The sequence below is a fragment of the Phyllostomus hastatus genome, unplaced genomic scaffold (assembly GCF_019186645.2).
Source record: "Phyllostomus hastatus isolate PE091 unplaced genomic scaffold, TTU_PhHast_1.1 phas_scaffold_46, whole genome shotgun sequence".
Classification (NCBI taxonomy): domain Eukaryota; kingdom Metazoa; phylum Chordata; class Mammalia; order Chiroptera; family Phyllostomidae; genus Phyllostomus; species Phyllostomus hastatus.
This window is the reverse complement of record NW_025334032.1, coordinates 2,410,773-2,429,069: the sequence shown is the minus strand read 5'-3', so window position 1 is coordinate 2,429,069 and position 18,297 is coordinate 2,410,773.

Here is an 18,297-nt window from a genome sequence, read left to right as displayed (position 1 = left end):
TTTGGTGATAAACTTTGTTACAAAAATGGCTTAAAGGCAAGAATGAATTATCGTGCAGGCTATCCATTAGAAGGGAGCTATGGTTGGGGAAACACCGATTGTTATAGTAATGGATTCCTAAACCAGGCCCTCTGGTATACAACCTCTTATGGATGTCCCAAGCCCGTGTCCAACAGGAGACAGACTTGTGGATCAGGACAGGATTATTATTGTAAGGCATGGGGATGTGAAACTTTAGTTAGTGGAAACTCTTGGTCCCCAGGGGGAGGGAAGGATAAACATATTATGTTAGAAAGAGACAGAAAGAACAAACCTAATCTTCAAGATTGTAGCCGAGAAAAGTGTAATCCAACCACTATAACGGTGTTGAAGCCCGAGGATCATGACTGGAAAAAGGGAAGAACATGGGGAATTAGGTTATATGTCAGTGGGACAGATGAAGGAACTTTCTTTACCATTAAGAAATTGCCCACCCAAGGCAGACCTTTATTAAGAGGTATTGGGAGTTTACCGCTTAGACCCAGGCCTCCCCAGAGCACTCTTACCCCCATAGGTGAAAGTTCCCTAAACAGTACGGAGAAACAGGGAAATGTTACTCAGAAGACAGAACAAGGGAAATATCAGGGGCCTCAAGAAGGAAAGGTGATACTGAGACCCCCACCCTTGGGAACAGACTCGCCATTTGGAAACTCCCACCAAGGGATTCAAGCTTTAGAGCTGGTAGAAAAGGTTTTCTTTTTTTTCAATGACACACAGCCAGAGATCACAGAATCATGTTGGCTATGTCTAAGTCCCAGACCTCCCTTTTATGTAGGGATAGGGGCTAACACTTCTAAAGAAGGAGAGCTAGTCCCCGTTGTGGTGAACCTGACCAGAACCACAAACCCAGACCAATTAGAAGACTGCTTCTCTGAAGGAACCCTCACCTTAGCAGAGTTCCATGGCAAGGGGACTTGTTAACGACTACTGCCTAAATCAGGAAATTGTGTCAAGCAACCAAAGAAACCCAACAATAATGAAGGCCCCTGACGGACTATGGTTTGTGTGCACCCAAGGTATTTATAAATGTGTGATCCTTGATCATTCCGACCTTTGTGTAAGTGCATATATTATTCCCCAGGTCTATTTATATGGAGGGGACCCTGACTTTCTTATTAATTCTAATAGGCGAGAAAAACGGGTACCGCTCCTTATTCCTGTAATAGCCACCATAGGAATAGCCGGGTCAACTGCCATGGGAACAGCAGCACTAATTAGAGGAGAACCCAATCTTAGACAGTTGTCTCAAACCTTCTCTAAGGATATCTCCCTCCTCCAAGATCAGGTAATATACTTAGAGCGCCAAGTAGACTCCTTGGCTGAAGTGGCTCTGCAGAATAGGAGAGGATTAGATCTTCTTCTCCAGCAGGGAGGACTATATGCTGCCCTAGGAGAAGAATGCTGTTTTTATGCTAACCATTCGGGAGTTATTAAAGAGAATATCAAGACACTTACCAAAAGACTAAAAGATAGGAATAAAGAAGATGAAGAAAGCTCAAATTGGTATTCATCCATATTCGAATCGTCTCCTTGGTTAACAACCTTAGTATCCGCTATTGCTGGTCCCCTATTGCTTCTGTTAATAGCCATTACTATAGGACCTATAATATTAAACAAACTGCTGGCATTTATTAAAGAACGAATAGAAGTAGTTAAGCTAATGGTTTTATCACAACCCTATACCATTATCCCTAGTGATGAAGAGTCAAGGGTTTGACAACCCCCAAGAGAAAAGGGGGGAATGTTGGGAACAAGGAAATTAAGAACTAAATTTAACCTTAATAGACAAGAACCACATTGTAGCTGAAAAGAAATGATAAAAGAGACAGAGTACAGTTAAAGCAAACATCCTGTGTCTAGCAGACGTTCTCCCTTGGGTAGGCTAGATAAGCAGTGCTTTGTAGTTTTTTTAATGAGAAAATAGAAAACTAGCTAGCTAGAGCCAGGAGATTACTAGGTTAATGAACAAACATCCTGCCTTCCCTCCTTATGAAAGAATGCTTGGTTTGAAATTCCCGCGTGCAGTCTTTGTAAGCGAATTGCTAACTGTCACGTCTGCTTCTGTATAATGCTTGCTTGCCCGCCCCTATATAAGAACGTAGTTGTAAGCGCTCGGTGCGTCTCTTGTTTGCATCTCCTTGTGGGCACTGTGTCGCTGGACACTTTGAGAGTTCGCCCCTGCGCAGGTTAAACTTGGCCAATAAAGTAACATCTTTGATACCCTGAAAGTCTCCGATATTTGTTCTCGCGTTTGCTGGATGCTACAGTAGATGTTCAGCAACATAAATAGTATTTTTAGGTGCTGGTAACCAGTGCTTGTTTTTGTCTAATGGGCCATCCTGGGGCATCCACACTCCTCCAGTCTACTGAGTATCATTATTGGAAAAAGGAGGGTCAACATTCCACCAGGTATGCAGCTTAAACACCAGTGGATCGATAATGTGACCCCAATAAATATAAAAGGCATTATCTTTAGCAGCTAGGCCTTGCCCCCCAAGGCAAAATATAATAACAATCAAAAGCAAAGTTCTAGTTGATTTGGCTGACAGTATTGCTAGATAAGCAAGAAACCTGTTTTCTGGGGTGTCTTCCACCCTCATCTCATTAAGAATTTTCTTAGCTCGAGTATTAAGAGCTTAGGCTTTAATGCCTTTCCATGCAATGGAGGCACGCCCACTGGAAACATTACCTGGTGTTGGGGGATGGTTGCCTGCTGCAAGAAGCCTCCAAACCTCAGCCCTGCTGTTGGGGAGGCCCCGTCCTCCTCTGCTGGCGGTCCCATGTGTAACACCATGGGTGGGTGTCTGCTGGTAGACAGGACCAGTAGGGATGGAAAAACAGCACACCCTCTTCCCCAAGTTAAGAAGTCCACAGGTTCTTGCCAAGTGTTATTTCTTAAAGGATTTCTATACAAAACTTGAGGGTAAGGTGGTATTAATTCTTTTGTCTGAAAATGTTTTTCAATTGGAGTACAAAGTGATTCATCACAATTTAGAAAATTATACCTAAACATGGCTAACATAATCAAATTTTGGGGGGAGGACTCCTGGCTCCCATTTTTTCTTTTTAAGAATATTTTTTAAAAGTATTGATAGGGGACTCAAAACTTAGAAAATTTTAGCTTAAGGTAAATAGCCATAAATCTAGCAAGTAATGTGTATGTTATGCTTTTTGTTTCAGAAACTACAGATAAGGCCCATCTGGCGCCTGAGGGGGAAAAAAAAACTGACCAGGAGTGCTGGCTAAAGATACCACCTGGAGACATCCCTACCAGGCGACTACCCCTCCCTTTGGAATTTCAAAAACTCACTAACTCCTGTTTGCCCTCCCCCGACCCCCATATAAAAGATCTGGCTGGGAAAGAGAGAGTGAGATGGTTTGTTAGGGTATGAACCCGCCATCTTCTCAGATCGCCGGCCATCTAAATAAAGCGCCTATAAAAGATTCAACCACTGTCATTGCTTATTGGATTTGGTAGTGACAGGCAGCCCGAACGCCGGTGTCTTTTCTGGTTACATATTTTGGCGACTCCGCTCCCGGACAGACTTTGGGACTCTCCGGTAAGTTTGGGTGTTTGGCGGGGAGTCCCATTGGCTGCCTGGACTGAGGGGCTCTGGGGGCTTGGAGTCAAAGAATCCCAAGCAGCTGCCAAGTGATTTCACTTGGGGATTCTCACCCTTTGTTCCCAGCACCTCTCGTCGTGCATCACACTGGATTGAATCGTTGCGCTTTCTGGTTCAGATTGAAATCCTGGGTCACAACTTAAGTTATCTGTTCTGTTTGGGTACCGTCTGTTTGGAGCTCCGTCTGGTCCGAAAGGACATCTGGTCGGGTCCCGAAAGGGGCGTCTGTTTGGAGCTCCGTGGAGTTCCATCTGGTAATATGGGTGGGTGGGGGGGAACCCTCCCTTCCGAAAAACAGCCCGCTGGGGTGGGTTCTGGTAAATTGATCGACGTATGAGCGTATATTGAAGGCGTATGTTGTTTTGTTGTAGTGATGTTCTGTTTGTGTCCTGTATAATTTAAACTCAGGAGAGTGCTGGTCACTGAATGGGTCTTTAAATTACTGTATTATACTGTAACTAAAGTTGTTTTGTCAAAATCAGGAAAGTAGGACAAATTTGTTGGGAACAAGGAAATTAAGAACTAAATTTAACCTTAATAGACAAGAACCACATTGTAGCTAAAAAGAAATGATAAAAGAGACAGAGTACAGTTAAGCAAACATCCTGTGTCTAGCAGATGCTCTCCCCTGGGTAGGCTAGATAAGCAATGCTTTGTAGTTTTAATCAGAAAATATAGCTAGAGCCAGGAGATTACTAGGTTAATGAACAAACATCCTGCCTTCCCTCCTTATGAAAGAATGCTTGGTTTGAAATTCCCGTGTGCAGTCTTTGTAAGCGAATTGCTAACTGTCACGTCTGCTTCTGTATAATGCTTGCTTGCCCGCCCCTATATAAGAACGTAGTTGTAAGCGCTCGGTGCGTCTCTTGTTTGCATCTCCTTGTGGGCACTGTGTCGCTGGACACTTTGAGAGTTCGCCCCTGCGCAGGTTAAACTTGGCCAATAAAGTAACATCTTTGATACCCTGAAAGTCTCCGATATTTGTTCTCGCGTTTGTTGGATGCTACAAAATTGCCTTACCTAAAAGTGTTTGGGTTTACATGATAAAGATGCATGCAGAGTTAAAAAAGAAAGAGAGAAAAGTTAGTTAATAGCTCAAAGAAAAGGGAATTTACATATAAAAGATAGAAGGTCAGAGGAGAGGGGCCAAGAAGATCTAAGTATTAAAACAGCTGCAGGCTGGTCAGATTTCTTCCAGCCCCAGGGGATCCACTCCTGTAAGTAAAATGGAAAAAGTGCACCTGAATTGGCATCGCTATCTTAAATCAGTCAAAAAAACCAGATTCAGTGGAGGAAAAGCCCCTACCGGGGCAGGGCAATATCCTTTCTGGAAACTTTTTCAGTGAGAGTAAAGCCAGAAGGCCAGTCTGCTAGATGTTATCTGGCACATACGCTGTTTTGTACATTGGATCTGTTAAACTGGAAAAGCTCAAACCCTTCTTATGAACATAACCCTGCTAAAATGACTGATTTGATTGTGTCAGTTTTTCCCACTTACCATCTCAATTGGGCAGGCATAGGAGCCTTATTAAATTTTTTGCTTCAGTAAGGGGGATGAGAGAGGCTGTGTTGGATAAGGCAAATAAAGAGGCTCGGAGGTTAAGCCAAGAAAATCCAAATGGGGCTCTGGGCCTTCCCAGGGCAATACCTATAACTAAGCCCAACTGTGACCCTTAAGGGGATGGCCTTTCTCTCTTAGAGCATTATAAGAAATGCCTCCTTGAGGGAATGGGAAAGGCATCCCTGAACAGAAAGTCTGAGTAAGTGCAGGCCGTGCAACAAAATTCCACAGAAAACTCCTCCCAACACTAGAAAACAGTTAAGGAGATTCCTAAGGATGGCAAGTGACTGCTGCATTTAAATTCCAAGCTTTGGGCTCACTGCTAATCCACTGTGTAAGGCTCTAAAGAAACCAGAATATAGCCCTTTAGGGTGGACAAAGAAGTGCACTCAGGCTTTTAAGTCCCTGAAAGTGCACCTGGCTTCAGCACCAGCCTTGGGGCTTTCAAGCCTACTGGAGCCCTTTCAATGATATGTGTGTGAGAAACAGGGCGTTGCCCTAAAATTCCTCACACAAATGCTTAGTGACATTTGCAATCCATCGCATAATTGTCAAGGATATTAAATCACACTGTCCTGGGGTGGCCAGCCTGCTTGAGAGTGGCAACCACCTGCGAGCTCTTGGAGGAAACTGAAAAAGTTTGCCATGGGGCAGCCTATGCCAGTTATGTGTCGCAGCAAGTGTTGAGCCTGCTGGAGCAAAAAGGAAAAATGTGGCTGACTGCTGAAAGAATGGGCAGGTACCAAGCCCTTTCTTCTCGACAATCCCAATGTCTCCCTCAAAACTGTAAGTAAAGTAATTCCTGCCTTTTTCTCCCAAACCCTAACTCAGCTGCACTAATACATAACTATGCTAAAATAACTGATAAGGTGTATTCTAGCAGAATTGATTTACAAAACCATCCTGTAGAAAAAGCAGACTGGACTCTCTGTGCAGATGAAAGCAGTTATATGGACAAAGGAAGCAAAGAAGCTAAATATGCAGTTGTAACTCTTCAAGGAATAGTGGAGGTCAGGGCCTTGCTGCCAGAAACCTCTGCCCAGAGGCTAAACTGGCTGCATTAACAAGGGTACTAGAATTGTCTTAATGGAAAAAAAGTAAATGTGTGTATCAACTCAAGGTAAGCTTTTTGATTTTGCATGCACAGGGTTCCATCTAAGAAAACAAAAAACTGTTAACCTCCAATAAAATGGAAATTAAGCATGCAGCCGAAATTCTAAAGTTATTAGAGGCTGACAGGCACCCTTACAGGTGGCAGTCATGCACTGCCCGGGGCATCAAAGAGAGGGAACTGAAGTGGTTAAAGAAAGCAATCTGGCTAAACAGGCAACAAAAGAGGCTGCTAAAGGAATATTTATGATGCCATTAGTACTTGTTCTGGACTTGTCAAAATTTGACCCTAAATATTTAACTGCAGACTTAAAAAAAGTTAAGGAATAAAGTTTTAATAAAGAAAGTCCTGATAGCTAATAAAAAGAAATAAGAAAAAAGCTATACTGTTTTCCTAAACATTTAGTAAAGCCAGTCATAAAGCATTTGCACGAGGCCACGCACTGTAGAAAAAACTCATCAACCATCTATGTCAACTGTGGCTCACAGGTTCTGGAATTTCTAAAGCAATAAGAAATATAACTGCTAAATGTATTGTATGCCAAAAAAAACAACCCCAAAACAAAACCCCACCAAAAGAAAGAAAGAAAGCAATATTAAGGACAGTGCCCATTCAAGGACTGGCAAATAGACTTTACCCAAATGCCAAAGCTCCAAGGGTGAAAATATTTGTTAACCTTTGTGGACACCTTTTCAGGATGGGTAGAAGCTTATCCCTCTAGAACAGAAATCTTCAAAAGTGGTAAAAGCATTATTAAAGGAAATAATCCCTCACTTTGGTCTTCCTGACAGCATTCAAAGCAAAAACGGACCTGCTTTTGTTTCAAAAATCACACAGGTTAGTAAAATCCTAGAAATTAAGTGGAGACTCCATATGGCATAAAGGCTTCTGGAAAAGTAAAAAAAAAAAATAAACCACATCTTAAAAAAAAATATAGCCAAAGTGTCAAGAAGCTCATCTTCATTAGAATCAAGCTTTACTTATTGCCCTGCTCAGGATAAAAGTGGCTCCTCGAAGTAAAATTCAGTTAAGTCCCTATGAAATTATGTACAAATGGCTATTTCCCGTCACAATTGGGGTGAAAGATAGGTATATAGATAAAAATCTAAAGGTAAAAAAAATATGTGCAATATTTAAATCAGACCTTGGCTGTAATAATTAACTTTGCCTGTATTAGGGACTTCTCTCCCATAGTTCCACTGCATTCGTTCAAATCAGGAGATAAGGTGCTGCTCTAAATTTGAAGGACAAGATCCCCAAAAAATCAACTAGAAGAAAAGTGAACTGGACCTTGGGATATACTCTTCACCACCCCAACTGCAGTAAAGCTGGCAGGAATAAAACCTTAGATTCATCACACCAAAATAAAAAAAGCACAGGAAAAAAATCTAAAAGTCATCTTTAAAACACAGTGACTTATGTTCTCTTCATTACCTCCTGTTTGACCCCTTGTTATGAACAACTTAGTCCATTCAAACGGGATAAAAACATCTGGGTATATTTGGGAAAAAATGTCCTAAATATTTCTAACTTTTGTCTTGCTGAAAGAACTTATGTAAAACAAACTTTCACTTCATGTCTTATAGGCGTCTGTGCCCCTTTGGAAAGCTTTAAAAACTATACTATGTTTAAGCATATTAAAAAAAAATGGCCTACTCTAACATTTATAATTGGGGACCAGTGGTAAATATAAAAAAACAGGAAAATGTTTTCATTGAAGGTTGCTAATGTAACCCCAGCTAAAAATATGTAATTTTTGTCAACTGCACTAAAAACTGTCTTGTGCTCTCAGCAGGTGTGAAGATAAATTGCACCACCACCAGTGATGTATCTTATGCTTATGCCCATGTTAAGCTGCCAATAGAATGGTTCCTGATATGTAAAATAACAGTTTATTCTTATGTTTCAGCAAACAGCTCTGGGGGACCATGCTCTCTGGGAAGACTAACGGTGTTTATGCCTCAAAAACCCCACTTAACCCGGGTTTGATGGGATGTCTCTCTTACACCTGATTGTATCAATGGCTTACACCTTTTAGCCCTGCTAAATACGTGTCCTTAATTATGTTTATAATGTCAACCATGGTAACTTATTTAATGTAAAAATGAGCAGATTAGCCTGCGCTATGGCAAAAGCCTTAAATGCCACCTCAAGCTATTAGTGCCATTAGTCAAAAACTAGAACAAATCAAAAAAGCAGTACTAAAAATCGTGCAGTTATAAACTACCTTCTTTTAAGACATAATCATAAATGGAAAAAATATAAGGGACTCTGCTGTTTTAACCTAACTAATACTTCACAGCATATAAAGCATAAAGTAAAGCAAATAAATAATGTGGTGCCCAATATAAAACAGGGAGAAGGATTCTTTGGCATTAATTGGTCTAACCTAACCTGGCTGCCCAGCATATCTGGTCTTCAAGAAGCTTTTATTGTTTTTATCCTTGTCATTTTCTTCAGTATCATAGCTTGTTGTTGTATACAGTTTGCCCCCTTATGTAAGTCCACAGTTTCGTGTGTTCCTAAAACCCCCACTAAACAATCCAGTGTCCAGCAACAGGCATGGCAACAAAGTAAATACTTCCATAGGAAGCTGATCTCATAAAAATAAGATAGTTTAATATTAATGGTGGGGAATGATAGGGGACTCAAAACTTGGAAAATTTTAGCTTAAGGTAAATAGCCATAAATCTAGCAAGTAACGTGTATGTTAAGCTTTTTGTTTCAGAAACTACAGATAAGGCCCATCTGGCGCCTGAGGAAAAAAAAAAACTGACCTTCTGGAGTGCTGGCTAAAGATACCACCTGGAGACATCCCTAGCAGGCAACTACCCCTCCATTTGGATTTCAAAAACTCTCACTAACTCCTGTTTGCCCTCCCCCAACCCCCATATAAAAAATCTGGCTAAAAAAAAGAGAGCGAGATGGTTTGTTAGGGTATAAACCCGCCATCTTCTCGGATCGCCGGCCATCTAAATAAAGCGCCTATAAAAAATTCAATCACTGTCACTGCTTATTGGATTTGGTAGTGACAGGCAGCCGGAACGCCGGTGTCTTTTCCGGTTACAGTATGATTAGCCTGTTCTACTATTGCCTGACTGGTTGGATTATAAGGTATACCTGTTTTATGCTGGATATTCCAACGCTGAAGAAAAACCTGAGTAGAATGGGCAAGATATCCAGGGCTATTATTAGTTTTAATCTGCTGAGTTCCTCCTAAATGACTAAAGGCCTCAAGCCAATGAGCTTGTATATTTTTTGCAGATTCTCCTATTAAAGCAGATGCATGTAGGGCACCAGAATAAGTATCAATAGAAATATGGATATATTTGAATCTTCCAAAAGGAGCATAATGGGTGACATCTGTTTGCCAAATTAATTGGGAACTTAGTCCTCAAAGATTAATTCCTGTCAATGGGGGTCCCTTTGCTAAGGGCTTACCAATCAGGACATTAACAAATTGCTTAGTTTGGAAAGATAGAGTCTTTGCTGCTTCTGAAAGCTGCAATGAGTTTTTAAGAAGCAAGTTGTTCTCAAGACTTGGTGGTATTTTGGTTTCAAGTTTTCAAAGAAAGTGAGAGAGATGGGGGAGGCAGGTGCTCTATTAAAATATGTCTTAGACCAAAATGGTTATGCGCCAAGGGCCTTTTGTGACTAGATTAACTACTTCCTTTGGCAGAATAGCCAGTTCTGCCAAGGGTGCAGCCAGTGTTTACAGGTACTGAGTTAAAAAATGGTACATCTTTCTTCCATAGAGAAGGGCTAATTCCCTCCGGGAGACAGTGTACTTACAGTTTATGTTTATAATAAAAGGTCACAGCTCTGGCATAAACAAAGAGGATTCTTAATATATTTTTAATCTCACTTATAGCATACTTTAGATTGATAAATCTATGAACACATACACAACTTTCAGAAACAGTTTTTTCTCTATTGGCAAATGTATTTTAAATCGTAGTTCTTGACCTACTCCGTATCCGACCTGGGCCGGTCCGCCTCTTTATAGGCAAGCTGTTGACGCAGACACCCAGGCCTGGGCCTCCTTATCCGTGCTGCCTTCAGCCTCCGGTAGAGGCGGGTGACGCATACAGAACTTCGCCGGCTGCCACCTGGCACTCTCTCCCTGATTCGGGGAGTGTAGGCATTCTATTGATACAGCCTACCGTAGCCCAAAAACCTCTCGGGAGTGCAATCCTCCAGTCTTAGCCTCCAGAGTAGCAGGGACTACAGGGCGCGCCACCGCTCCCAGCGCGCAGAGTGACTCCACCCGAAGCTAGGTGCCAAACCGGGACGAGAGGGAGACGAGAGAAACCTAATTTTAATCTGCGCTGCTGCTTGCAGCGGCGGCGCCCTAGCGGGAAGGACAAATCACTGGCAGGAGACGGGGCTAGAGGGGTGGACAGCGGCAAAGCTGCTCCCAGCCGGGAGCCGCTGCAAGGGCAGAGAAACCCAGCCCCTACTCGATTCGTGCAGCGTGTACGACTGGGCGGCTACCGCCAGAGCTGTGGGCGCGAGACCATACCCGCGTGGCTACTAAATACGCCTGGGAAAGCCATGAAACTGACAGTCGGCGCTACCACGAAAAATAATCTGAGTTGGTGTGTATTCTGCGCACTCCCGCGCGCTGCTTCCTCCATTTTTTCCCGCCCGGTAGCCCGGCCGGGTGCTTCATCCTCACCCCCACCCCGCGAAAACTGACGCACCAGCAGCAGCGGGGAGGGGCAGGAAAAAGAGTCGTGGCTCTAGTGTCGCGCAGCGGCTGCGGTGGTAAAAGTGCCGAATTTTACCTACTGGACCGAGTACTTGCAGGAGCTGACCCGGATTGGATCGTAACGGGGCGCCAGAAAAACTCGCGCACGGGTCCGTTCTCTTTCTTATTATTATTCAACAGTCCCAAAGCTGCTGAACTAGTTTAAAACATTTCCCCAATGTTGAGGATACTTAGAAATCTTTAAAGAAATTCAAGCACCTTTTATTTATTATTTTCCAATTCTTGCCTTTTTCTGCTTCCGCCGCCTGTGCTTATACTGCGCTATCTAGCTAGGGAAAAAGTGTAGTGGGCCGAGGTGTGCTATTGGTGGAAAACGGTCAGAGAAGGGGAATTGGACCCCAACTCCGCTTCGGTGTTTTGGGTCCTCCCTTCGAAGGAGGGAGCTTGAAGCGCTGCAGGCGACCACCTGCGCGCTTCCCCAGTAGCGAGATTACGTTGTGTGGGAGTTTCCTGTAAGGCCCCTATGCGTCTGGGGACACAATCTCAGACACCCCCCGCTAGATTCCAACTCACGTGGGAATACCTGGTTTCCTGGGCGGGGCCCGGGTGGTGGTGGGGAAATGCCTTTCATCTTCGGAGCTTGGCGAATGCCAGAGCCCTCATATAAACCTGTGGCTAACGCTTACATCCTGGAAAGCGATCTTTGGGGTTCAGTAGAAACCGAAACTCTCATAACCTATTGGCTTCCCTGATGCAGACTGATGGAGATAAAAGACAAGGATTGAAAGGCGCCGCAAAAAGTGGCTTTTGGCCAAAACAGATTACCTGCTTTTTTCAAGGCAAACTCTTTGCTCTCACTTCCAAGCCTGAGAGCAAAGTTTTTATTTACAATTTTATAGGCAGTCGCTAAAGAGAGGGGCGACCTTAGGAAGAAAAAACCTATTTCCCTGGAATCCAACGCATCCTATGACCTACCCAAGGAAGAGTATGGGTTCGTCAGCCCTTACCTGGGCTATTTATGCATAAATCCACCAGAGTCGTCCACAGCCACGGCTCGTAGCCACTGGCTCAAGAAAATGATCCAGATTCCTTCTGGGCCGCATGTCTGGCCGCCAGCTGATGTGGCCATGGGCCTGCAGTGACCATGGAGCGCTGCAGATGGCTTGTCGAAACATGAGAAAAACATACACAGAGACAACCGAGTCTCTGTGGGGACTCAGTTTCCTGTGGGGAAATAGGGATGAAATGGCCACTCTCTCTAGTGGAGAGTGCCATGGCCACCCTCTCTAGTGGAGAGCACCCCGAGCCCCCGCCTGAGTAGGCTTTTATTAAGAATACAGACACAGTTTGTGGATTCCAGTCTGGCAGGGAATATCAAAAAGGATAGGTAATTTTCAAAGGGTCTGACAGAACTCCTGCTGGGATTCTGGGCAGAGAGCTTGTGTTTTATCACTTAAAAAGACCTAAAAGGCTAGTCTCGTTTCCTGCCCATGCCTTCATATTCTAATTCAATAGCATCCTCCAGCAAGCAGATCTCACAAGATCTTGCATATTCTATGTCCCAGACCTGATTACCCCGGAGGTCCGCCAACTCTGGTCTGGACTGCACTGCCCCTGTTATTTCCGCAGGCCTGAGTCCGGCAGAGGAGACAAAGGCAGCCAGGAGACTTGGATTTCTCACAACTAAAAACAAGGACTCAGGCTTTAACAAAGCCGAGGGTGCCAGGGTTGATGTTGATCACCACTTCATTTCCACAGCCCCGAGTCTCTTCCCTGAGGCCTCCTCGTGATCATGCCTGTCTTAGATGATCCCCCCCGCCGTGGGAAATTTTACCCGTCATTGGCTAACTGATCAAGCACAGGAGGCCAGGCACAAAACAGGCAGCGTTCATGCCAAGGAAATAAGTTTTGTCTCCTTAGTGGCTCCTGGTTTGGAGGTCTCTCTCTCAGCCTAAGTCACAGGGGGGTTACGGCTTCCTGAGACCAGGCAGGGTGGGCCCCAACAATGATGATATAATATTTGCATACCAATAAACATACTACATCACACAAACAAAATAAAGGACAAAAATCACATGATCATATCAATAGATGCCCAAAAAATCATTTGATAAAATCCAGCACCCATTTATGCTAAAAACACTTAGCTAAGTTGGAAAAAGGTGGAATAACGAGCCTGTTTGTGGTACAGCTCATAGAAACAGAACAGGCTCTTCCTGGTGAGCAGAAGTTGTTGGATGGTTTGAACTGCTTGAAATACCTTGTGCAGTCTGATGTGCATGGTCCCAGGGTCTGAAAAAAAGCTAGAGTTAAGCCAGCAAATTTGAAGGTACTGTGAGTGCATGATACCATTAAAGCTCAAAAAATATAAGCTGGTGAACAGAAGTCTTTTATAATAGCTTACCATTACTTCTGGCCAACTTTGTTTTATCTATGATAACCAGTGGTTGTTCTCTGGGTTCTTTATCTGAATATCCCACAACTCATTAAAAGTTATTTTTGAGTGGTTACTCTGTGCCAAGCACTCCTCAGAGAGTGAACTGGTGGTTACCAGATGGGAGGGGTTTGAGGGATGGGTGAAAGAGGTGAAGGGATTAAGAAGCACAAATTGGCAGTTACAAAATAGTTATGGGGATGCAAGTAAACCATAGAAAATATAGTCAATAATACTGAGATAACTATGTACAGTACCAGTTGGAGTACTGGAAATATTGAGGGGAACACTATGTAAAGTGTATGATTATCTAACCACTAAGCTGTACACCTGAAACCAATACAAAATAAAAATGAAAAATAGAGGATAATAATAATACTATGTAAGATTATTAAGAGGGTTAGTATTAATGTATGACATTCTTGGCCACAGTAGGTTGTTCTTTTTTAGAAAGAGTGAGCCTGTTATGGCAACACTTTCATGTTTTAATTATTCTGGAAGTGGAACCCTTTCTAAAATGAATTAAATAGGCTATGGTCTAGAGAAATGTCCAAAGTTTTGACATCTCTGGGCCACACTGGAAGAAGAAGAGTTGTCTTGGGCCACACAGTAAATACATTGTGATATGTAATCACAAAAAAAATCTCATAATGTTTTAAGTAAATGAATGATTTTATGTTTGGCCACATTCATAGCCGTTCTGAGACACATGAGGCCCATGGGCTGCAGGCTGGACACCCCTGGAATTTTTTTCTTTTTTTTTAACTTTTATTTTAATTGTTGTTCAAGTATAGTCAGAATCAATATTTCTGACAGCTCCAATGCAATGATGCCTTTAGACCCTAATTAGGTGTTTGAGTTGTTTGTCCCTATACTAAATAACCTGATATTGCATTATTTTGAAGTTTCTTGTGTTTGCTTTTTCCCACCATTTTTTATGTAATTCATTTGCAGTTTGTCAGCTCACTCTTTTTGTAGGCTATTTGCTGAAGCAGTCCATGTATCCTATTTAAATTTGTCATTTTTTAACATAGAATAACAGTGGTTTTTAGAATTGTATATAATTGAGATGATATACACTACAAACTAATAAATGTTTTAATATGTGAAAAGAATAAAAAATAAATAAGTAAAATAGCCTTGCCTGGCCAGGTAGCTCAGTTAGAGTATCATCCCAATATGCAGAGGTTGTGGGTTTGATCCCTGGTCAGGACACATACAGGAATCAACCAATGAATACACAACTAAGGGAAACAACCAATCGATGTTTCTCTCCTCTTTCTTTCTAAAATTAATAAAAAGTAAAATTAAAATAAAAAAACAGACCCTAGCAACCGTTTCTACACAGGAGGTCTTCACGCAAACTTCACTTCAGGAAGAAGCCTGCACTTAAATACCTGCCTCTGCACTGTCTCTGCCTGCACTGTGTTTCTGCCATCTGAGCCTGGCCTTATCAAGTTCTTGGATTCCTATTTCAAGCAATAGGCCTGGGATTTTCCTCATCCAATCAAAGCTGCATGGCTATATCTCTATCATCTTCATTACTAGCCAGTCAGAATGGCTTCATTCTGACCAATCAGGACAGAATGAAGGACCAATCAAACTGTGAAGATTTGGAGTCCTCAATTGCATGATGAGGAACTTATCAATGGTCAAGTGCAAACTTTTGTCTGTATAAGTCACCTCCCTTCTGGCTCTGGGAGTGCAGTTGTCCTTCCCACCAAAGACTGAAAACTGTGTTTCCCTGGCTGGAGCTGTTGACATGAGCTATCTCGATGGAGCAGACTAGGACTGGAGCAGAGCTGAGCTGTGTAGATGGACAGGGCCCTGGCTTCCAGACTGCTTTGTCCCAGGACTGCCTATTGGCAGTGCTGTTTTCACATCTGTTCTGTATCACAATTGAGCTGTTTGCACTAGATAAAATTTTCTTCTTCACTGCACCCTAAATTGGGGATTCCTTTTGGTGTTGATTGACACCAATGACCATTGGCCATTGGGTTGACAAACCCAAATTTTAGTTGGTAAATCTGAGGGGAGAATTCTGGAAAATGCTCAGTTTGTTTTCCTGCACAAGTGTGTGTTTCTGAAAATTTGTCTAAAATTTTATGTTAAATATCCTAGGGAAAGCCATGATTATACCTACTATAATAATGCCCAAATCCTAATTGACAGATGGTAGGCTCACATTTTTTAGATGAATACGGGGCAGGGAAGTTCCACCTTTCTTTGCCAGGGTTGCTGCCAAAGTGTCAATATCACCTCAAATCTTCCTATCTACCTGATCCCTGAGGATTGGCTGAAATTAGATTCCATCAGGACCTCTGCAGGCTATGCATTCTGAAAACATTTAAGAAGTCATTGTCAGGTGCCTGATTCCTACAGGAAGGGAAATCACTCTTCTAGCCATTCTCTGGCTAACGATGGAGGTAACAGGTTCTGAATAAGCTAAGAGGGAAAAAGGGTGACATAGAGAATGCAGGGTTAGCCCTTTCTTTTAAAATGTCTCAACAAGAGAAACATCATCATCATGAACAACAGATGTTTCCTGAATATACTACTTTGATTGAAGCCCCCATATCAAGAAAATGAATGCCTCTGGAAAAGAAGGTACTAACTCAAACTGCCTAGTCAATTTTTTAAAAGAAAGCAGATCTCCAAACAGGCTTTTGTGTTCTAAGTAGTAAACAAAATAATGACTGTTCATTAAATGTGTACTGCTTACTTCAGGTAGCATGCTAACTTTACAGTTAATGTGGGGTCTCCAAGCAGGGGAGTTGGCTGTCTTTACAATTGGCTCTATTTACATGCTAGAGTAATTGATGGTTTATGTGTCTGAGATCATTTTAATATCCCTTTACACAATCATGTGTACTTATGACTGTTTTATAAATTTTGAGTATAATTTTACTCTTGATATGGAATATAATGTTTTGCTGTTATGATTGTGCTCTTTAGTCATATTCAAGATTCTTCTAAAGTCAAATATTTTTTGAGTTAGTGCAGTGAGGCATTGTGGAAAGATGATGGGTTATGGCTTACCAAAAATGGGAAATGTATTTATTTGGAGTCTCAGATTGGCACTTTGAAATCACCTCATCCAGTTTTGATCAACTGCATTCTTCATTCTTTAGGACTGTCTTGAGCATTGTCATAGATTTAGTACCTCTGGCCCATACCTACCAAATACCATTGGAATCACCCATAAATTTGGACAACAACAGAACACCTCTAGGGAGGTTGTGGAGGGAGACTGTCAATGACTGAGAATTGCAGATCAACCCAACCACCCATGAATGGCTACATCTCCCCTTCAGGTTTTCTTTAAAGATAACAGATCAGCTAGGCTGTGCACTTACACCTCAGTGATAGAGAAATCACCATCTCCTAAAGCCACATTTGAACTCTACACATGAGTAAAATGTTATTTTTATGGCTTAACCCCACCCCCTCCATCACCTCCTCATTTCCATCATTTATCCTTGGTCTGTAACACAGGTCTCTTTGTGTCTCATCTCCTTCCACATGAATGCCCTTCAATACTTGAAAGGAGTCATTGTGTTCCTGCTGTTCCATGACAGTCTCCCACCTCTTTTGGAAATGTATTGTGTCATTTACGTAGGTTTGCATTTTATGGCAAAGCACTTCTTATATTCATTTAACTTTCACAACATGATGTAAGTGGAATTACAGATAATGAAATGGAATCTCAATTTCAATGATTTACTCAAGACTGCATTACTAGGAATTGGCAGAGCCACACATGAAACTAGGTCTCAAAATTCAGTGCCTGTCACAATTTTGACAGTATTCACTAAATTTCGTCCAGTATCTCCCCCTCTTTCTCTCTCACTGATGTCTCCTTTCCTTCTATCTTTAACTCTATTTATATTTCCCATAGTAAAAGAAATCAGTGGATCCAATTTTTCACCATTCCCTGTACTCACATCCTTTACCATATGACTTTGCAAATTCCTCCTATCAACAGGTGACATGTACTTCTCTACCTTTGATTTGGGGTTCAATAGAATGGAGTGAATATATCATTATGCCAGATCTGTTATTAGGCCTCAAGAAGCCTGTGTGACCCCACTTGCTCTTTTGCATTTTTGCCATCACCATACACAATGAGCAGAGCTATCTCAACCAGCATTGTCTAGATTAGGTGATTCACAGCCAACCCACAGAAATGTAAAAAGACATAATTGATTTCATTTAACTTACAAGTTTGGGGGAATTTATTATACAGCAATTGCTAACTGATATATTTCTCCAACATTTAGACAACAAAGACTTCACTTTAACCATTGTTTTTCTTTTCATTACCTGACAGCCTGTACTAGCTTTCTCAACATCTCATCTTTTGCTTATTCCACATACAACTACTACCTGTATGCCCACCCTTCCTGTGGGAAGGTGTTCCCAACTCCTAATGACCAAATTCTACTTGACTTGGTCCCTGCAGCATTTATTGCCTCTACAATCCTGCTCTTCTCCTTCTTCTTCTTCTTTGTAAATCCTCACCCAAGGACATACTTATTGATTTGAGAGAGAGAGGAAGAGAAGAGAGTGAGAGAGAATAGATCTAAGAGAGAAACATCAATCAGTTTCCTCTTATACATGGCCTGACTAGGGATTGAACCTGCAACCTAGATATGTGCCCTGACCAGGGAATGAACCAGCAACCCTTTGGTATACAGGACAATGTTTCAACCAACTAAACCAGCCAGTCAGGGCCATCCTGCACTTCTGAAATTTTTTCTTTGGCTTTCATGACACTTCCTATGTTTCTCATCTCCCATCTCCTTCCAGAAGTCTTCC